This window comes from Stenella coeruleoalba (genome assembly GCF_951394435.1).
Source record: "Stenella coeruleoalba genome assembly, chromosome: 10".
NCBI lineage: Eukaryota > Metazoa > Chordata > Mammalia > Artiodactyla > Delphinidae > Stenella > Stenella coeruleoalba.
The window spans coordinates 39,787,584-39,810,299 of NC_137156.1; the positions used below are offsets into that span (position 1 = coordinate 39,787,584).

Sequence of the window (22,716 nt, forward strand, 5' to 3'; positions counted from 1 at the left end):
ACTTCAGTTTTCTCAACTGATAGATGGGACCGGTAATATAGGCCCACTCCACCTTGTCACTGTGAGAATCAGGTGATACAATGCATATGAACAAACCAAGTTATTTTATTTTTAATTTTTTTGGTTGTGCCATGCAGCTTCTGGGATCTTAGTTCCCTGACCAGGGATTGAGCCCGTGCCCTGGGCAGTGAAAAGTACAGAGTCCTAACCACTGGACCACCAGGGAATTCCCCACGCTAAGTATTTTAAATGAGATATGGTTTGAGCAGTATCACAAGCATTCCTAGGGGTATTAACAGTGACAGGTAGGATGGGCAAATAATTTGCTGGTCCCATCACAAAATAAAAATGTGGGCCCCTTGTTAAAACATTAAGCATTTCAGGACAGTAACAGCAGAGCATTAATCTGAGCACAGGTTACACTCCCATGAAGCCATCTGTGGTGACAGGCCTTGCAGAGGACTCCTGTGCGCACGAGGAAAGGGTTGCTCATCTCACACCCAGGTGTCTGCAGCCATAGCCCACGTTATCTTTGCGTTCTGAAGGGCAGCAGTGCTTAGGGAAATTGCAAGCACGCGTGTTTCCAAATGCTGAGGCAGGCAAGTGCAGTGACCGGAGTGGTTTTCTGAGAGAGTGGGTGTGGCCAGCCAGGCTGCCATTGGAACTGTGGAACTGACTGTTCCCCACAGACTCTGGCCTAGAAAAAAAAAAAAAGTCTGCAGCTGTATCTACAGGGCCTCTTGTTGTTTGCTGCGGTGTGTTACAACACAGCCTGGCAGCCTCCTGGGTCTTTCTGTCTTCCTCCTGGAAGAGCCTGGTCCCAGACCATGTGACATGGCCACACAGCCCTGCAGATTTGCCCACACTGTTCCTTGCTGTTCCCTCAGTTACTAGGCTTTTCCAGGTCTGCATTCTTTTTGCTCCTGCTATTCCCTCCTCTGCACCCCCACCCCCCGCCCCGGCCCAGGGGAGTTCCTTTCCTTCCTCTTCCACATCTGTCAGTCTGGCAAAAACACCATCTTTTAATACTTATCTTTCAAGACTCAGCTCTAGAGTCACCTCTTCCAGGCCTTTCCTGACTCTCCCAGGAAGAGCAAATTCCCCTCTCCTTGGAGTCATCCACTGGCCTATGCATAGCCACTCCCTATGCAGACATCTGTCACAGTCTCTGAAACATAAGGAGCACTGATATGCAATGTGGATGTCACTGTCTTTTAGGCTGAAGCCCTTAAGGACTGGGACAGTGTCCTCTCACCTCTGTATACCCTGCACACAGCACAGTGCTTAATACTTGCTGTTAAAAAGCATAGTATATGTATGACTGATTCACTTTGTTATAAAGCAGAAACTAACACACCATTGTAAAGCAATTATACCCCAATAAAGATGTTAAAAAAATTTAAAAAAATAAAAAAAAAAGCATAGTAGATGCTTAATCAACTGGTGTTAATATGCAGAGTAGTTTTAATCACCATTGTCTTACTGAATTAATGCACAAATAAATTGTTTCAGTGACTCTCCCTGGCATCTGGTAAAAAGGAAAGCTTCTAGGCACTGAGACAGGGCCTTTGCCCTTGACGAGGTTTCAGTGTCAGCTCTAGTGGTTATTTCTGCAGGCAGCACCTCTTGAAGGCAGGGATGGTGAATTGTAGAAGCTCGTCGTCAATACCTAAATGACCCAGGTGATATAGCTTAGACAGCAGTTGTGGAGCTAGGAGATGTTAGGTTTCCATAGGTAATTAATAAGCTCCATAGCTATGGGACTTCAGGTTTCTGTTTTCTCAAAAATGAGATTGAGCTAGCTACTCCCTAAGGCCCAGGTGGCTAGCTCAGTCCCCTCATCTGAATCTCTGGATGGCCATTTCATTGGAGGGGACTGAGCACCTCCTGAAGCTGAGTTGCTCAGCAGGTCTACCCTTTCGCAGGTGGCAGAGAACACAGACATCTTTTAAGGCCCTTTGCTCTCTCAGTCACCTGGGATCTCATGTTTGAAAGGTAGAAAGCCACAGGAAAGCGTAGTCTTCACAGTCCCTGAGTGTCCAGAGGGAAGTGCTATGTGCTATGTGCTATGGTTCTCCAGGTGGGATTTTCCCCAGTTCCAAATGGACAACTTTGAGTTCCTGGTATTGTTTCCTGGGGCTAACCTCACACAAACAAGCCTGGTCTGTCACTCTCCATCCTCAGGGCAGGTCTAGTGGGCAGACAGGAGGGCAGAGCTTTCAGAGAGAGAGATCCGTATGCTTAGTCAACTAGCTTCTTTAGGCATTAGTTTTCCCGGAGATAAGGGATGGTGGGAGAGGGTGTCGGTCAGTTTCCTCCATCCCTTCCCTCCAGCCCCCACAAAGGGCAAGGGCCAGACACGTGGGCTGGCGGGGAGAGGCGGAGGTTACACCAAGGCGGAGGTGCAAATGATCGGGGGCGGGGCCTTATTTGCATGGACGGCGCGCGGCCGCCAATCCGGACAGGCGGAGCGACAGCCCGCGCGCCTTTTGGGGGCGGACTGACAGCCCCGGGGCCCTATGGGAGGCGGGTCCTGCGGCCGGCGGGGGTGGGACGGCGCCGGGCGCTGCCCGGGGGATTCGGGCCGGTTCGCGGGCGCTGCCAGTCTCGGGCGGCGGCGTCCGGCGCGCGGGTGGCCTGCAGGGCGGGCAGAGGGGCAGCGGCTCGCGGGCTAGGCGGAGAGAGACAGAGCAGACGAACAACCGCGGCGACAGGTACTGGCTCCATGGCCGCAGGGATGGGGAGTGTGGTCGCTAAGCCCAGGGAGCCGAATTCCCTGCTTCGCGGTCCGGCCGCCGCTGCGCCGCCTCCCCGCCCCCTCACGCGGCTCCCCAGCCCGGGAGCGGCGCGTCGGGGCCAGGGGGGCCTGGGGAGCCCCCAGACGGGCGCGCTGGAGGCCCCTAGCTCCGCTGCCGGGCTCCTCTACGTCCCGCCGGGCCGCGGGGCAGGGGCTCCCTCCTGGAGGCGCGGAGCCGGCGGCTCCAGGAGCGGCTCCCCGCCCCCCGCCGCGCTTTCTCTCTCGGAGGCGAGGCCGGTCGCGCCCGCTGGTCCTCACCCGGCTTTTGTTTCCCTCCCGGGGTGACAGGTCACGGCTCCCGTCCGCGGCCCCCGACTCGCCCGAGGCCCGGCGCCCGTGACCGCGGCAGCCCGGAGCAGACGGCGGGACCGGCGGAGAGCCGGGAGGCGCGTGAACAGCAGCTGCCGCGGGCGGGAGAGAAACTTCGCTTTCCGGGGCCCGGGCGGCGGGAGAAGTGGAGCCGGGGTGAGCCGTGCACCGGGACGCCGCGGGCGCGATGGAGCCGCGCTCACCTGGCGGGCCAGCCGAGAGTGAGGATAACGGAGCGTCCCGTCGCCGCCGTCCTGGCTTTCGGTTTGCGCTCCCCGGGCGGTGGGTGTGGATGCGCGTTCACCGTCTTCACCTGCCGCCCAGGGACCAGTGACTGGGAACAGCATCCCCGCTCTCGGCCGCTCGTAGAGGGTGCGGGTGCGGCGGCGTTCTAACAGGTGATAATCCTAGTGCCAGGTGAAAGCCAGTGAAAAGTTGTTTCAGAGCTCAGTATTCAGTTCACTCTGGGACGTTATAACGCCTTCTCCCTTAATGATTTCTAAAAAGGTGTACTGGCCGCAGTATAGTAGTCAAAACTAGTATTGATTGGGGGAAAAAAAAAGGTGGGGGGCGGGTGTTGTCAGCGTGTAGATTGCCTTCTTTCCATTGACTTGCCGGGAGGAACATCTTTGTAAAAATCGGTTTCTGCAGTGGTGGCGAAAGCATGCATAGTAAGGTACAGGTTGTAAATGGAGAATGCAGAACTCTAGATATCCTTCACTGTGGTTCAGGGTAGCGTGTACAACGTTTGGCCGCCATTCAGTAAATTCTTCATGAAGCAGTTTGAGCTCGTGGTTTTGGATTTACTTTACAGGAGTGGAATAAGGCTTAGCGTTGAATGGGAGCTTTCTTTGCCTCTCTGAAGGCTCACAGGAGTGTTTCTTTTCATTGTCTTACCGTTTTGTTAGATTTTAGACAAGGGAAAAGTTAAGGCATATTTTGATTCAGTATTTTGAGTAGTCTGTGGGAATTCTCCCGCACCACACCCCCCGCCCCGCATAAGAGTTTTTTTTTTCCCCCAAGGATAGAGTTGAAAAACTTCTTATTCTTGTGGGAAATTTTTATTTGTTATACGTTTCACTTATTTTCTGTTTCTCTCTCTCCCATCTGACCTCACTTAACAATCTACAGTTATGGCCCTGACCAATTTAGGGCATCTATAGAAAAAAAAGTTTTAAAATAATGTATAATTACTTTAAAATATATTATGAAGGTTATTAATAACATTCATTTGTGAGGAGCAGTTGATTTAGATTACTCAGTTATTTTCTTCTAATGTGTCTTTTTTATATCTATGCTGGATATGATTTGTACTTAAGAGATGTAAGTTTAACTTCTTAAGGACCGTTATTTTAATTATGGTACTTTATTAGTGTTTCATTGAATAGTAATTTTAGTTACTTACGTAGCTAATTAGTAACACCTTTTAAAGGTGAACTCTTTAACCAATAGTCTAGTTGTGACTACTTGGGATTTAAAAAAAATCAAAGATGGACTTTATAAAATGTTTTATTTCTCTAAAATAACAGACTTATATGCTGTGAGGTCTTTGTCTTTACAATATTTAACAAAACAAGTGTGTTTCTGAATCTGCAATTTTTTAGTGATGGGAATTTTGGGTGAATTTCTTTTTTAAAACATGATTTTAACCAGTTCAACATGAACATTTTAAAATATTGGATTAGGCAACTAGTGAAATCTTCAATTTTCCGTTTATCCTTGGATTGGAAAAGGATACATATTTTAGGTTGTTTTGTTTCCTAAAGGCTTCTTACCTTAGAACCAGTCTAGAGAAGGAAGAGCATCCTCTTTCTCTAGCTGTAGAAGAAGTTATTACTGTTGAAAGCTGAGTTGGCTTTTTGATGTTTAGTGAAGGTAGATTGTTTGAACAGTGACTCGTGCAGAGTGGGTTTTATTATGTATAAGTAGTTCTAAGGAATCTTATGAGACTGGGGTTATGGGTGATGTCCTTTAAAGTGTATAGGAATATATTAGTTTAGGACAATTATGGGTAATTGTCCTTTAAAGTGTATAGGAATATATTAGTTTAACTACTATGTGTAATTAGAAATTTTATAGTCATTATCCTATAATGATGCTTAAATATACCACATATCATAAATTAAAGCTATATTCCTTAGTTTTATTTACGTAAAGCATATTTGGGGAACTTTAACTATGGAAGTGCCCTTTAATTAAAAGACCATTTTCAAATTCAGTTTTTACATATTTTAATTACTGATTGTTGTCCACTTTAACTTGCGGTAGACCATATCATAAAATTATCAACCACATTACAGCTTCAAAATTAAGCATAAGTTGAATTCTTGCATCTACACAATAAATGTTGGGAGTGTTTTTAAGTCACTGACCCTCAGGTGTGGCTCCTTTTTAGTTTGGGGGTGGGCAAATATTTTTGAATGAATAAAGCTACAAAAGAACAGGGACACATATTAAACAAGCTAAATTTGAGGGTAGATCACATGATACTGTTAGACATTAATACTGCTTTATTTAACAGTAGTATGCATGCTGTATCTGTCATTAAGAATATTTTCTGTAGGCCTTTAATATAATTTTCAACAATTCCTAACAAAGAATCTATATTGTATATATTTTGGCACACTAAATTCTGTAATTATTTTATGCTGAACAATTAAATATTTTATACATTTTATAATTCTGAGACTGTGTGAACTTTCTAACCTAGCTGATTAGTAATTAGATTTTGTTTTTTCATTGCTTCACATTCTGAATTTTTTTACAGCGCATTTTTAACTTCTGACATTATGTCCCCAAAAGTGTAAGGAAAATTACATCTACACTCACCAGAGATTAGGTGGACGTTGGTACGTAAATCACGTAACTATTGATTTAAAAACAGTAGCCACGGGACTTACCTTGGTGGCGCAGTGGTTAAGAATCTGCCTAAAAAAAAAAAAAAAAGAATCTGCCGGCCAATGCAGGGCACACGGGTTCGAGCCCTGGTCCGGGAATATCCCACATGCTGGGGAGCAACTAAGCCTGTGCGCCACAACTACTGAGCTGCACTCTACAGCCCACGAGCCACAACTACTGAAGCCCGCACACCTAGAGCCCATGCTTCGCAACAAGAGAAGCCACCGCAGTGAGAAGCCCGCACACCGCAGCTGGAGAGAGCCCACGCCCAGCAACGAAGACCCAACGCAGCCAAAAATAAATAAATAAATTTATTTAAAAAAAAAAAAATATATGGTACATTTGAATTGTATGGTCTTGAAATTGTTCATTGTTTGGAAGGAAGAATAAAAGATGGAGAAAAATCAAAGGCTAGAAGAGGTTTTTTTTTTCCCTTTTGTAGTTGCAAACCCTTCCTGAAGCAGATGATGGTAAATTTCTGGAACCGTTTGTAATGTTCAGCCTCAGTCTTGGCAATTTATGTATGATGTTAAATAAGGAGCCATTCCTAGTTCCCTGAAAATGATCATCTGATTATCAAAAACAGGGCTGGGAATTTCAAATTGATCTCATCAAAAATCAGATTTGTGTGTATGTTTCTCAGTGTTCTATCTCTGGAAATTAAAGATCCTCCTCTACTGTCTGCCGAAAATTACACACAGAATTAGAAGGTTAGAATGTCTCTATCACAGACTTAATGCTGTAGTAAGATACTTTTTGGAACAGAAAACATCCTAGCCTTTTTCAGAATATACAGTGTTCTGAATGAGGATGAAATGGTCTTTACCCATGTTAAACATTAGCCAATGGAATTATTTCCATGTTTCTAACTTTTTAAAAAAGCAAGACAGTAGAATAGAATATTGACAGATTTTGGATTTGGCGCCTAGCATAAAAAATTATTACATGGTGGATGGTAATATTTAATGTTTTGAAATTCTAGTTTGAGAAGGAGATTTGTTATGAGAAGAAGGGTATTTCATTGAAGCAAAACAGGGTAATTTACATGGAAAGAAATTTGTTTCTCTTTTGAATTAGTCTTAGGTTAAAACATAATACTTATTAAGAAAAATTGAAATGTCATCTTTCCTATCTTAAATTTACTTGCACTATGAACTTTATAAGGTCTTTTTTTAAAAAATGAATTTATTTGTTTATTTTTGTCTGAGCTGGGTCTTTGTTGCTGTGCGCGGGCTTTCTTTAGTTGCGGCGAGCCGGGGTTACTCTTCGTTGCGGCACGCCAAGGGCTTCTCATTGCTGTGGCTTCTCTTGTTGCAGAGCACAGGCTCTAGGCACCGCGGGCTTCAGTAGTTGTGGCTCGCAGGCTTTAAAGCGTAGGCTCAGTAGTTGTGGCGCACGGGCTTAGTTGCTCCGTGGCATGTGGGATCTTCCCGGACCAGGGCTCGAACCCATGTCCCTGGCATTGGCAGGCGGATTCTTAACCACTGTGCCACCAGGGAAGCCCTATAAGGTCTTTTAAAATATCTTTGTTGGTCCTAGGTGGACCTCTCAGAATCCATTTGTAGAGACACACACACATATATATATACACACACACATAAATATATACACACAGGTAGATAAAGTATCTATGCTATATATATTTGCATTATATATGTAACTGTATGTTTGTTATATGTATATATATAAATCCATCTATCTATACTGTGTAACTTCACAGGCTTATTTATATGTGAAACCTTTTTTTTTAAATGAAATCTTGCTACACCAAGAGGAATAAAGTACATGTACACAGAAAGACTGATAAAAATGTTCATAGCAGCTTTTTCACAATAGTAATGAACTAATGATTCATACAGTGACATAGATGAATCTCAGAAATATTATTCAGAGCAAGAGAAGCCAAACACAAGTATGTACTATAAGATGCCATTTATAAAAAATATGGGAACAGGCCAGATTTAGGTATGGTGATAGAAATCAGAACAATGGTTTCTGGGTAAGGGCTGTGGGTGACTGGAAAGGGGCAAAAAGGAACTTTTTAGGGTAATGGAAATATTCTATAACTTGATTTGGGAATCAAGCTATGGAATTCAAGTGTACACCTTTGGGGTAAGTTTTCATTTTCATGTAATTTTTAACTTACAGAACAGTTGCAAGACCAGTACGAGGAACTTCCAGATTCACCAACTGTTGGTGTATACATTTGTTCACATTTACCCAGCTGAATACTTAAGATCCGTGCATTTTATGGTATGTAACTTTTACTTTCATAAGGAAAAAAAACTGTAAAAATTTGTTGAAGATTAGGAGAATGACCCTGTTATCTGAAAAAAGTGAAATACCTCAATTTGAAATTAAGCAGTGCTTTAATAATGATGTAGGAGAAGAGAATTACTGACAGTCTTTTGTCTCTACATATATGTATCTATGCTGCTTCTCTTTGAAGTTTCATGGCAGCATATTTCTGTTAGAAGAGACAAGATCCTGAAAATAATTCAAGGCCAACTGCCAGCCAGGAAACTGTGCTTTATTTTGTTATCCTGTGTCAGTCACCTAGGGAATGAGACTGATACCTAGCGATAGCTTCCTGGGAATTGATAATTCCTGTTAAGAGAGTTGCACACCTTCAGTGTGCTAGGTTTTGCACAAACGTGCAGTCCTTACTGTCCTGGAACTCACCAGACAAAGAAGAGGCAAACAAAGCTGGTTGTCATTTGTGGGTGGTATTTATAGTAGGGGGAAGGATTGGTGCTTGTAAACCATATAAACTAATCTTGATCGTAGGTTAAGTGGTAAATCTAAGGTGGTGAATTTGATGCTCACTGTTAGTTTAAACTGTAATTTAAATAGGTTTAATTTAAAGCAAATCACTCTACAGCAGCCCTAAAACTATGTCAGTTGTTTAAAACGTTCAGCTTTTTTTCTCGACTTACTATTTTATATAATCTTAAATATGCGTTCTTCACAATTTAGGATTGGGCATTATTTATGGATATTCATTTTTTAATCAGTTTTTTGCATCCACATAAGAAATTTGTTTATTTGGTTATTTACTAGAGTGGAATATGATTTGAAGTAACAGAATGACTAGCCAGCAGTTTCAGCAAATTAATCATTGATAACTGGGGATGAACATTTATGTTGCCTTTACTAACAAAAACCATACATTTATATGGTCTATATATTTTTCTTTAACAAATATAAGTTCTTTGAAGAGAAAAATGACAAATGTCCAACTCAACCAACATGGATAAAAGGAGGACTTTCTCCATTTAATGAACATATTCATGTTCCTCTGAAATGACAGGGCCTTATCTCCCTTTCATACACAGTAAATTTCATTGGTCTATTGAGCATGAATAAAACATTATTTGAAAAGTTTTTAGAATTTTGTTTTGAGTTGTCAAACCCTAACTGCAGATAGAACTTTAAAAATATCTGTAGGTAGCCTTTTTTTTAGACTTTTTTATTATAAAAGTTTTAAACATATCCAGAACTGGAGAGAATAATAATGAACCTCCATATACCCATTCTTCAGATTTATTAATTATCAGCATTTTGGTTAGTGTGCTTTTAAAAACTGATACATTCTCACAAATATTGTAAAATAGTAGTGGTATTAGTGTACCAGATTTTTTCTCTCAATTTTTTTCAAAAGTTTCGTTGTAAATAGAGAAATCTGAAAAGCAGTGTGTTTTAACTCAGAGACTTAACTTTGGACAATCAGTAATTATGAAACTATTTTTATTCTAAATTCCTTTTTGTCAATTCATAGCCTGGAAAAGAAAGATAAATTTTTTAGCCTTTTATTTATAATAAATTCGTCCAAATATTCTAATCTATAGAATAAGGTAGTACTGTTCATCTGGTAAGTTAGATTATCTTCAAAGTGTAGTGTCTGAGGAATGCTGTTGTCTAAATGTTTTGCTGTTACTTTCTCTTTCTCTAAAAACTCAGTCATTGCTGTGCTTTTTTAGGCTCCAAATGTATATCTTATGTCTAAACTCCAGGCCTTGCAAAACTGAGGCCCAAATTTTCACTTATGTCTTGAAACTAAATATGTTTAAATACCATCTCTGTAGCAACTGCACACCAACACCCCCTCTCTCCACCCCCAGTCAAAACGCTTCTCTTCCTGACTTTCCTCTTTAGCTGTTTGTGACACCATTATTCTTACTGGTCATTTTTTACTCTTCCTTTGCTTCTTAAGCTCAGTGAGCCACTAAATCACTTTGTTTTTAAATGTCTTTTTATCTTTTCGTCCTTTTTCATTTCCACTCCAGTTGTCCTAATTTGGGTAACATGTTAGCAGGAAGTTATCCCTAATCTATAATGAACTTCATACATATCAAAATTAAGATATGTTCCTAAAGTAAAATAGGGCATTTTCTTCCCTTTCAGAGAAGGCTTCAGTCAGTCTTATAAGCAAACACATAATTTTTAAGGGCTAGGAAATCATTATATTTAAACCAAGGTGATAGAGACGATTTCCAAATCACTCAGCTCTAATAACCTTGTGAACGATGGCCAGCAGGGCCCACAGTTTATCAAGGGATATAGGCAGCAGACTTTCTTGGACCACAGAAATAGCCCAGAATGAGTTCCTTCCAGCAGAATATCTGCAGGTGCTTTGCAGTGGGGGAAATACTGAGTGTATATAACACACTTTCAGGACTTCTTGTGTTTTTATGGTAAAAATAAAGATCTGTGGGTTTACCCCAAAACCCTTCTATTCCTTGTGGCATATTTCCTGACCAAGATAGTTCTTATCAAAAAGCCATTGTGCCGAAAGTGACATGATACTCTTACCTCATTACTTTCCCTTCTTTTTACAGGCTGCTAGAATTGATGGTTGTCAGAAAGATAGGAACCTGAGGTTAGTTGGGAAGATATTAAATAGAAATGGGAAAATAAGTGATATCCCATTTATGGGATATGACTCTTAACCATCTGGGTGGGAATTACAGTAGTATTAGTATTCTACTTCCCACTAGCAGTCGTCCACCCTCCAGTGGTCTTGGGCCTGAGTCCTTGACAGATGGATTGTAGCTTATCAACTTGGCTTGCTTTTGGTCAGCTTATGGAGCTCTTTCTTCTTTCCGCTCTTCTGGGAAATGTTTGAATTTCTTCCTTGTAGAAATCAAGACCCAATTTAAGATTACTGACTTTGGGGATAAGAGAATAAAATTTGATATTGTTTTAGATAATCCAGAATACCTGATTATTTTCTTCTATGAGAAGTAGGAATAATATGGGGATTCTGAGATACTTATGCAGAAATTAATTTAATAGTTATTACAAGTGGAAAATGGAAGAGAAAATTACACCGTTTCTAGGAAGCCTAGTATAGTAGGCATAGACAGGGGTGAGATTCAGGAGTGTTGCTACATGATCTTGGGAAAGTTAAAGTTACTTAACCTTACTGAGCCTTATATTAATTGTAAAATGAATGGGTTGGATTAGATAGTGATCTAAGGTCTTTTTGCAGCTCTGAAATTCTAAAATGAGTGGTTTTTCAGGGGAAAAACTCCTGATTTATATACTGTTCCTGGTTAATGATTTTTTCAGTAATTGTTTCACCTACATATTTTTCTGTTTCCATTAGAAGTTAGGAAAAAATTAAAGGAGTCAGCATTCGCAAAATGAATTAGATTTTAGCGTTTTCATTTATCTACATCTCTCTACTGGATTTATTCTGGACTCACTTTCACCTTCTATTTGTGTCCACTTTCCTGCTTTTCTTGCTTTTTCTTTGCTATACAGTGTGACTTTCATCTCCCTCTTTTTGCTGCTTCTCCTTGCTACTGGTTTTTTCTAGCTGTCCATTGCCCATATTTCATTATGGACATGGAATTCGCCAAATAGACCCTTGAGTCTGAGCTACTGATAAATTAAATTTAGACATCCTAGTAGTTGTCAGGATTAGTGGGATCCTTCTACTCGATAATACAGAAACTAGAGAGATTAGTCCTAGGGTAGAGAGAGTGGGGGAAGCCTGAAGGGAGAAGGAAGGGGATGGAAGAGTTTCCAAGGATTATTTAGATATTTTGATTTAAAATATAAGTTAAAATCTTCCTTAAGTTTTGATGATGGTGGCTCTGCCTGTGATATCAAAGTTTGATCCTGAAGTCTTAGTGCACTGTGAGTTTCATCAGGGCAGCAGCTGTGCCTCTAATTCTGAATCCTTGGTGTTCAGCATAGTGCTGCAGAGTAGTGAAAGTTGAACTGAGTTGTTGTTAGGACTGCTTCTTTCTTCAGGGTGTTTTGTGGTTGGCTGGAGATTAAGATTCTGGTTAGACCCTTAAGTAAGACTGTCACCACCACTTTGTGATATGGGACAAGATATGTAGCTTCTCTCTAAGTTCAGTTTCCTCATCTATAATAATAGGAGGTGCAGGCAGTATTAATACCTACCGAAGGGTTGTGAGGAATAAATGAGACAATACATATAAAGTACTTAGCCCAGAACCTGGCATATGTCTTCAATAAATATTAAATGCTATTATAGTTTCATTAATAAGCACTTTTGTGTTCCAGATAATAAGTTGTGTTAGGTTCTAAGTAGTGTTGTTACAGAATAAATAAGACAAGATCCTGTCCTTAGAAAAGATAGAACATGTGCACAAAAGATAAATAACAACCTAGGTCTTGTGGTAAGTGACAAAGGAGTGGTTTACTTAAGGTCTCAAGAGGCAGGAATAATTGCTAAGCAGGTGAGAACTTCAGGAAGGTGACAGAACTCCACCTAAGCCTTGTAGGACTAGTTAGCAAGTTAGGAGGACAGGCTCCTTGGAACCAGTTTGCCTGTGTTGGAATCCTGACTCTGCTACTGTGTAATCTTTAGCAAGTTACTTGACCTTCTTCCTAGAATTGTTGAGAAAATTAAATGAGTTTATACATGTCAAGTGCTTAGAATGGTGCCTCAAACATGGTTAGAGCATGATAAATTGTTATTATAAATTGGAAGAAGGGAGAAAGCATTTGACAGAACACTGAGTGACAGTGAAGGGGAGATTTCATAGGTTTGTCTGAAATGATGAAGCCAAATGGACTGGAGGGAATAACCTGTTGGAAAATAGTGAGTGATTATGTTAGGGCAGAATTATGAATGATTAAGCCAGGGAGTATGGCATCTTTTCCATATGTACTGGGGGAACTTGGGAAGATTTCTTGGGTTATTTGTAAAGCATTGTTGTGTGTTACAAATAACATTTCTAAGTCTGTATCTCTAGCACTTCTCACTATCTTTCCTGATGTCATATAACTGAAACTACTATCATACTAATTTTGACAATGAAGCTCATGATCCTCTATTCTGAACCATTATGCCTCTTTAATTTGTCCATTTGTTTTTGTAAACATGTATTTTGGGCTTTCTCTTTTTCTCTCCATATTCTAGTTGTTTACATAATTCTTATTCCTTTTCTCCAGAGTTAAGTGGGTTTCTGCTATTTACCTCTCTGTCCTCAAAAATCCCAGTCTAGATCCTAAATCACCGAAGTCATAAAGTAGAAAGGGCCAGGGAGAGGGAAAAAGGGGGAGGAAGGTAGGGAAGTATGCTCTAGTCCAGCAGTCTTATTGTACAGATGAGGACGTTGAGGTCCAGAGGAAGTAACGTCAGGATCCACAGCTAATTAATTAGTGGCCTGTACCTTTCAGAGCTAAACTAGGGCTGCTTTTTTACTGTCATCCTAGTATGACTCTTAACCATCTGGGTGGGAATTACAGTAGTATTACCAATAATCTTTCTACTAACGGCTGTCAAACACCAAGGTAAGAAATAATTTTACTGCCAGGAATAATGTGGTAATAATTCACTCTATTCTTAATGAGAAGCCCATGATCACACTTCTTGGACAGGCATTACTATTCTTAAAGTAATATTTAAAACCAAGGCTCCAGGGCTTCCCTGGTAGTGCAGTAGTTAAGAATCTGCCTGCCAATGCAGGGGACACGGGTTCGATCCCTGGTTTGGGAAGATCCCACATGCCACGGAGCAGCTAAGCCTGTGCGCCACAACTAATGAGCCTGCGCTCTAGAGCCTGTGAGCCACAATTACTGAAGCCTGTGCACCTACAGCCCGTGTTCTGCAACAAGAGAAGCCACCGCAATGAGAAGCCTGCGCACTGCAAGGAAGAGTAGCCCCTGCTCACCGCAACTAAAGGAAACCCGCGCGCAGCAACGAAGACCCAAGGCAGCCAAAAATAAATAAAATAAATTTATTAAAAAAAATAAAATTAAAAAATAAAACCAAGGCTCCAAAATCTTCTTTAGGAACAAAAGGGTTCCTTTCTTTTATTTTTAGAGTTGGAAATTATAAATATAATAGTGTTGTAAACATAACTATCATTCTCAAAAAAAAGTGGACTTCTGTTTCTGTCATGGTGGAACACAGGTTCTTTTACAGAGTGATTGATAGTCCAGTAAGATTAGCATGAAAAGTTGGGAACTATTGTACTTTCACCTCACAGTCCCCAGCCGTGTACTTCTACTAGTACAGTAGTTTCTAAGTTTACAGTCTTCTTTCGTCTCTCACATTTTACCATATGCCACACATAATGGTGAGAAACTTATTTAAGCATTGTTTTCTTCTATATTGTTTTCCTACCTAAATGCAATGTGATCGAATGTCTTTTATAAAGCCCTAAGCTTAGTGTCTGGATACTCTAGTTGCTCAATAAATACTCCCTTCCCTTTTTACAGAGCACGTAATTTTTTCTCATTAATGTCAGTTCCTCATCTCCAAATCACTGTCACACTACTTTTCTTCCCTTGAAATGTCTTGTTTTAAATTTGACAAGATGCTGTCCTTGCATTTTGAAAATTTGTGTGACGTACAAATACGTTTTAGTCACTTTAAGCATAATTTTGTCATAAAATTATTTCACAGCTAGTTATCTTTTCAGGTTCTGTATTCTTTCCCATGATTAAAGAAAGAAAAAGTGGCATGGGTTACATAAAAATACCCTAGACCTCTCTGCTCATCCTGCCATATTCCTTAAAAAAAAAAAAGAAAAACTTCTAACTGGATTCATTTTTACTGAAATACTAATTTTTCTTTATCATTTTCAAACACCGTGAAGTTGAATTGTATAATACACAAATATATATACAAAAGAATTTTTTCCATGTCCTCAGTGCTTTGTATCAGATCACTTAGTTGTATTTCCCATGGTTTGGTTTCTTTTTCCTGTCTTCATTTTTCTGAAGGGAGAAGGGATTTTTTTTCTCTCTTATGATCTGTGACTTGTTTTGTATTTAGACGATTACTCTTTATAACAAATTTTAACTTCTATTTGTGCTATTAGGGGGGAAGAGAAATGCTTCAAAATTAAATTTTAGATTTCTTTTTTGAGGGCTGTGTGTGTGTGTGTGTGTGTGTGTGTGTGTTTCTCTCAGCCCCTTCAGATAATATATAGGAATTTGTTTCTGTTTTTAAATCTTTTTTATGTTGAACTGTTTTATTGTTGTTTGAAAGAAGTCTGTTAAGCTATATTTTATGAGTGGTTACTAGCCTTTCCTTGTAAATTTATATAGTAATAGTACTATAAATTCTACGCTATATAACTATATGTTATATATACTATATATAATACTGCATTATATATGTTATATATATAGCATAAATATAGTATATATTAATACTATGCTGTATATAGTATATAATAATACTATATAAATTATATAGTAATTTATATAGTAATACATTTTGCTGTTAACTTCATCCTTAGAATATTAATTTTTTTGTAATTTGACTTATTTGGGTATGTCTTGCAATTCTCATATGTTGAGAGAGAAAGGAACAATTGGTTTTTGTAACTCTTATATAAATTATTTGGCTGTCTTCTTCCATTTATTATCATTTTCTTTTTTTAAATTTATGGCTTCTAAAAGTGAAGAGCTTTAATATTATGCATTCTTGTAGACCATAGTCTTTGTTACAAAATGTGTTCATTTCTCTTTTCCATGTTTAATATGACTATGCTTAGGTTTTCTGTTTAATTCATGGTATATTTTTGTTTAGTTTTCGGCTGGATTTGTCAGTTTGGGTTGTAGTTTCTTTTCATCTTCGTGTTGTTTTTGTTCATTTTCTTAATATCTCATTTTATCTCCACTTAAACTTTTTGGTATTACCATATACTGAATATTTTAATATGTGTGTGTGTCTGTAGTTTCTAAACAAGTGTGACCGAGTTTCCCTCTTTTCTTAAGATTCCTAGGCTATTTAAATATTTTTATACCTGTTGTCTATTTTGCATCTAAAATGCTGATAACAGTAAGTAAGATTTCAGTACACTTTATGTGAGTTAATTTTTTGACAATCTAGCTTTGCCAGACCAATTTTGTTAGTAAATTAAAAACATTTAAAAATTACTAATCCTCCTAATCTAGTGTCCCTCATTTAGTAATTTGTTTTGATCCTTGTGTCATTTTATGAGTCTTTTATTTGGAAGACTTGCCAGTGACTTCTAAAAGTGAATCATGAATTATGTGAAACAATTAACTTTGAAAGGGGAAAATAAATATACATTTTAGGACCTACATTTTATATAAATTGTTTTGTTTTTTTTTTTTTTTTCCTGCGGTATGTGGGCCTCTCACTGTTGCGGCCTCTCCCGTTGCGGAGCACAGGCTCCGGACGCGCAGGCTCAGCGGCCATGGCTCACGGGCCCAGCCGCTCCACCGCATGTGGGATCCTCGCGGACCGGGGCACGAACCCATGTCCCCTGCATTGGTAGGCGGACTCTCAACCACTGCGCCACCAGGGAAGCCCCATTTTATATAAATTGGATTAACAGATTATTCAGTGATGTAAAGATATCTTTTAAATTGTTTCTTTATACTCTCTATTCATTGAAAAGATTTGATAGATTGTAATTAAAACTAAAAAGGCAAGAAACATTAAAAACAAAGTCAGAAATTAAGCATAAATCACTTGAGAAATAATGAGCAGGATGAGGGAGTGGAAAGAAATCTTTACAGTAATAATCTGAGGCAAAATATTTTCTGTATTTGAACATTAAATTTAGCTCTGAGCTTCCTGGCAAGCAGGAGAAAAAAGGAAACAGGATGGGTTTCACAGTTATTGTCTGATAAAGAAAGCTTATCAGTTTTTCATGGGAGAGAAACTTTTTCTGAGTTCTAAGTTATAAAAGGAGGTTATGTGAATTCTTAATAAGGAATATAATTTATATTTCCATTTTATAGCTTAATTCCTGCTATTGCTGTGTTAGCTGTGATATACCATTTATATGCACTGTAGTTATATTTGGTCATATTAAGTTCACATCCACTGTTGTCAGGAGTGGAAATACCATGGCTAGGGTGTGTTTATGTATTGCCTCTAGAATTGTAACCATTGACGAACAGGAAACTGAAAGCTAAAAGTTCAGGAAATGTATTGTATTTAGACTTTGTGGAAAAAATATATATGATACTTAACTACTGAAATCCATGGCTGTTTGAAGACTGAAAAATTTATGTGTGCATTTGGTTAGAGAATAATATTATGGATTCTTATAACAATGCTGTCAGATGCTTAAATATGATAATAAATACAGTATGCACATTGTGTGCCAGGAAAATTGTGCAATGCTAGAAAAAATGCAATGGATTATAATATGTGTTCAGCTATACTCTCAAGAAATAAAACAGCTGGCACAGCAGTTGAATTCTTCAAGGATATCTTATTTTCAGAGAATTACAGAGCTTTGGTTTTAGTTTTAGTTCCAGGGAAGGAGAGGTCCCTGTTTTACAAGACAGTCCATTTCACTCTTAGGAAATTCTAATGGTTAAGTTTTATTTTCTCATATTGCATTGAAGTTTGTTCCCCTGTAATTTATTAATATACTCTATAGTTTTCTTAGTGTTGAAAGGAAAATGGTTAACTGATAAAAATTATTATTTTTTTTTAATAAAGGCGATTTAAAAAATTTATTTATTTATTTATTTATTTTGGCTGCTCCGGGTCTTAGTCGTGGCACGTGGGATCTAGTTCTCCGGCCAGGGATCGAACCTGGGCCCCCCTGCATTGCGAGCATGGAGTCCTACCCACTGGACCACCAGGGAAGTCCCGATAAAAATTATTTTAAAAGTTAAATATATTTCAAATGCTTGGGTTTGGGGTTTTGTTTGTTTGTTTTAGGATTGTGGCATTTTAGGTGCCTCATGAAATACTACCTGTAGGAGCTTTATTTTTGAAGTTGTTTAAAAGATTTCTGTCAGAGGATAAGTGATTAACATATATGCTGCGTAACCTGTATTTTCTTACTGTTTCTGTACTTAGCTATTTTAACAGGATGTGATTTATACGGTTTCAACATTCTTTGAGACAGCATCAAGTTTTAATAGCCTTTTAGAAATGGGAATTTTCTAATATTGTATTTTTGTTGCTGTTCTGTTTCAACAAAAGCGATCAGTTATGACTGTTTTCACTGCCAGTTTTGTGATTTGAAGTTATAGTCACACAAAATATTCAGGGACCACATTAAATGAGAATTCTATTTATTACAAAGTTCTTTTAGGAAATTTAGCTGTATTATATGTCAGCACTTAATAATCATTTGAATAGCCTCATTAAAATTAGCCTCTTTTCAGGATTGATTTGGATTTGGATCTGTTAGGGTCATGTGTTCACCTCTGAACTGTTGGGGTGGCCAAGGGGATAAGAAGCTCTGACTGGCAAAGACTGGGGATCGGGCCCACCCCAGGAGGTGAGGAGCAGTGATTCCCCAGTGGAAAGTCCCAGAATGGTGTTTGCAGCAGAGGGTGGAATGGGCTCTGGGCTGACAAAACAAGGAGTCTCGACAAGGCCAGACCATAAACGGCCTGGTATAATGGGTTAGGGGCTTGGACTTCAGGCAGTAGCTGATCGGTTGTTGCAACAGAGGGTTCTTTTCAAGAACAACTTTTACTTCCTTCTTATTGTATAGTACATGGTTATTGTAAAAGAATTTAGTAAATAAATATAAATCAATGAAGAAAATAAAAATTTCCTATAATGTTTTTTCTTTTGAATTTTCTTAGCTAATTTCCCTTAAATTTTATTTAACATCTAAATTACTTTCTAAATTTTGTTTATTTGAAATGGTGCTTGTTCAATTGTTCTTTCACAAATTGTGTTTCTGTTAACTTTTTAAATTAATTATGAAGGAAATAGGAGTTAATAACATTTAAAGCCTTTGTTTTTATTTGATGTAATTATTCTATTAATTTGTTTCTATTTTATGGGAAACCGTAGGCATAATAGGCATAATGAGAACACAGACCTGGAAGTCAGAGTGGTTCTTACAGGAGAAACAGGAAAAATGGAGCAAAGACTAGGTCTGTCTTGTTCACGGTTATGGCAGTATCATCAGGCACAATGCCTGGCATATAGTAAGTGTTCCATAAATAGTTGCTGAATGAATGGATGGGTTTCTCATTAAGCACTTTGAGTAGCTCATATTTCCTGCACTGTGGATAATCAAGATCAATTATATTCATCCAAAGTTAAGAGTCTTTGCTGTGCTCTGCTCTTTTTTAAAAATGAAAATTGAATAAATCGATTGTTTTAAAAGATACATATGTGTGTATGTACATGCACACACACACAGTACAAAAAGTAAAAATCCCTTGTTTCTTCCCCTGAATCCCATTCTCCAGAATTTGCTACTATTAATGGTTGGTATATTTTTTCTAGATATTTTCTTGCATTTACAAATGTATATGCATTTTTTCATACAAATAGAATAGTAATTTACACTGTCGTATAACTTGCTTTTTCCCCTCTTCATGCCATTCTTAAACATCTTTCCCTATCAATTCATATATAACTGCTTCTTTATTTTTTTATTTTTAAAATTTTTATTTATTATTTTTGGCTGCATTGGGTCTTTGTTGCTGCGTGCGTGCTTTCTCTAGTTGCGGTGAGTGGGGGTTACTCTTTGTTGCGGTGCGTGGGCTTCTCATTGCAGTGGCTTCTCTTGTTACGGAGCATGAGCTCTAGGTGCGCAGGCTTCAGTAGTTGTGGCTCACAGGCTCCAGAGCGCAGGCCCAGTAGTTGTGGCACATGGGCTTAGTTGCTCCGCGGCACGTGGGATCTTCCCGGACCAGGGCTGAAACCCGTGTCCCCTGCATTGGTAGGTGTATTCTTAACCACTGTGCCACCAGGGAAGTCCTGCTTCTTTATTTTTAATTGCTGCATAATATTCCATTGTGGAGATATATAATAATAGTCAATTAAGGAAATTTCAGTTGTTCCCCCTCCTTTTTTTTTAACCATTACAACAGTGTTTAATATTCCTTCCACATATAATTTGTTTTCTTCTGTGAGAATATCTATAGGTAATTTCCCGGAAGTGCTATTGCTGGGCTAAAGGATATTTGCACTTACACTTTTTATAGATGTTGGAAAATTCACCCTTAAAGATAGTGTACTACTTTGCACTCTCATTTAAGGATATGAGGTGTTATTTTTTGATAACTACATACTTCCATTTTGTGGATTAGAAGGGTTCAGCTTTTGAAGATGAATCCTCATGGTAATTTGAGTTGTCAGAAGATGATGGATTAAGTCATATATTCCCACTGCCTGACATAAGTAGTTGAAGTCAAGTGAAAGATGGTGGACTGTACTCTACAGACCTGTAGTGTGCATTGCACTGATCCAGATGTGGAAGATCAAGTTGTTGGTTTTCTAGGGTTTTGTCTCCTTAGTATGTTTAAGCTAAATGTTCATGAGTGACAGTCTGGAGGGGTGGAAGGACCTGAGTGCTGATTTGAGAAGTTTAGTTTTATTATGCTGGGGAACTCTTTTAAGTCCTTGAACTGGGGTGTGTACCGTGTGAGAGAGGTTTACTGGCAGTATGTACAGAATGAATAGAAGGGAGTAGGCTGGAGGTAGGCAGGTCAGCTGGAGGGCTGTGGTGACTCAGGAAGGAAAGGAAGAAACCCAGAATGTGGTGATAGCTATGGAATTGGAAAGTAAGATAGTAGGAAACACAATGAACAGTTGGCAGGTCCTGTTGATTAAATGGAGAAAAATTAAAGTTGTAGGAGAACAGCCAGACAATACAGATGATAAAGTAAATGGAGAAGGAGCCAATTTTGAAAAAGTGGATTTTCTTTAAAAAATAGGGATATAAAAGGGTCCTGAAGTATTGAGTATCTATACCCAGGCAATTTGGGAGAGATTAAAAACAGGAGAAGGGAAGAGGGAGAAATTATAACTAGATCTGGAGGTTATCTTAATAGAGGCCATATTTGAAATTAAGAGTGGATGAGTTCTGGTATGAAGTGGTTGACAGGGGAAAAGCTGTTGATTGAAAACTGCATTTTGAAAAGAGATACTTGCAATAATAGGAGATGGGATGAAAGAATAATCAAGGAAAGAAGAAGTAGGTAATCTGAGGAGTAGGAAAAGAATCAGGAGCAATGTTACTGAGATCTCACCTTCATTCTTTTTCTCTACATATGATACTGTATTTACTGGATGTTTTCGAGGTAGCCACCATGTTCTTTCTTTTGTGTAATACCTCAGAAAATTTTGGTGTGAATATTTTAAAGATGGAGTTAGTTTTATTCCTGAAGTTGACTATTATACTTGAAAAAAGCTCTTGGAAAAGTAGTTTTGGTGTCATGTGCTATGTTCCTTCTGGTTTCATAAAATCTTTTCATCTTGTTTTAATATCTGTGGGCCTAAAGCAAGAAAAAGTACAGCTTATAGTTGAATAGATAAAAGTCCAGATACCTCGTGCATTTTAACTGCTCATTTTAAAAATGTTTCCTGGCGGGCTTCCCTGGTGACGCAGTGGTTGAGAGTCTGCCTGCCGATGTAGGGGACACGGGTTCGTGCCCTGGTCCGGGAAGGTCCCACATGCTCTGGAGTGGCTGGGCCCGTGAGCCATGGCTGCTGAGCCTGCGCGTCCAGAGCCTGTGCTCCGCAGTGGGAGAGGCCACAACAGTGAGAGGCCCGCGTACCACAAAAAAAAAAAAAAAAAAAAATGTTTCCTGGCGATTGAAACTTGGCTTAATAACAAATGATAAGAATGCATATCTTTTTAGAAGAACATAGCGTGAATTTAGAGTACACTATCTTGGTGCTTGTCTGGATGGAGCCTAGTCACTGGAAATAATCTAGAATCAAAGCCAGGAACCTGCAACTTCACTTGAGTCAGTGTGTGAAATGGTTCGAGTGCAGTCTCAGGAGTCATTCTGTCTTGTTCCACTGTGCAGTAGCAATATTATGCACCTGAATTTCACCATCTGGAAATGCTAATAACAGTTCCTATATCAGGGTAATTGAGAGGGTCCATCCTGGAACTTATATTCTAGTAAAGAGAAATGGGAAACTTACAGATAAATACATGTGCCAGGTGGTAAGTGGAGGGAAAAAAATGGTAGGATTGATTGCCATTGTTTCTTGCTCTTTTATATTGGGTAATAGGGAGGGCCTTTCTGATAAGAAAGTGTTTGAACAGAGACCTGACGGAAGTGAGGGAGCAAACTGTGCAGCTGTTTGGGGCAAGAGTTCCAGGCAGAGGGGACAGCAAGTGCAGAAGCCCTGAGTAGGGGTATATTGAAGGGTGCAGCAAGAAGGCCAGTGTCACAAAAGCAGAGTGAGTGAGAGGAGTAGCAATAGGAAATAATTTCAGAGATAGCCACTGACCGGCATGTAGGGTTTTAAGCATAAGAAGGACTGGATTTTATTCTGTGTGAGATGGGAAGCT

At 39.3% G+C, this 22,716-nt stretch overlaps 1 protein-coding gene across 10 annotated transcripts in view; it reads left to right on the forward strand.

Moving 5' to 3' along the window:
- Positions 1 to 2,525: 2,525 nt before the first annotated feature.
- FKBP5 (FKBP prolyl isomerase 5) overlaps positions 2,526 to 22,716 on the forward strand; it is a 102,307-nt gene continuing 82,116 nt past the window's right edge. For 3 of the 10 annotated variants that reach the window (XM_079934469.1, XM_079934468.1, XM_079934467.1), the window contains exons 1-2: positions 2,526 to 2,714; positions 8,153 to 8,257. The gene's annotated coding sequence lies outside the window, so the exon portion shown is untranslated. Of the gene's footprint in view, positions 2,715 to 3,135; positions 3,263 to 3,374; positions 3,505 to 8,152; positions 8,258 to 22,716 lie in introns of those variants that run through there. The other 7 variants (XM_079934463.1, XM_079934462.1, XM_079934457.1 and 4 more) reach the window with 3 other exon arrangements.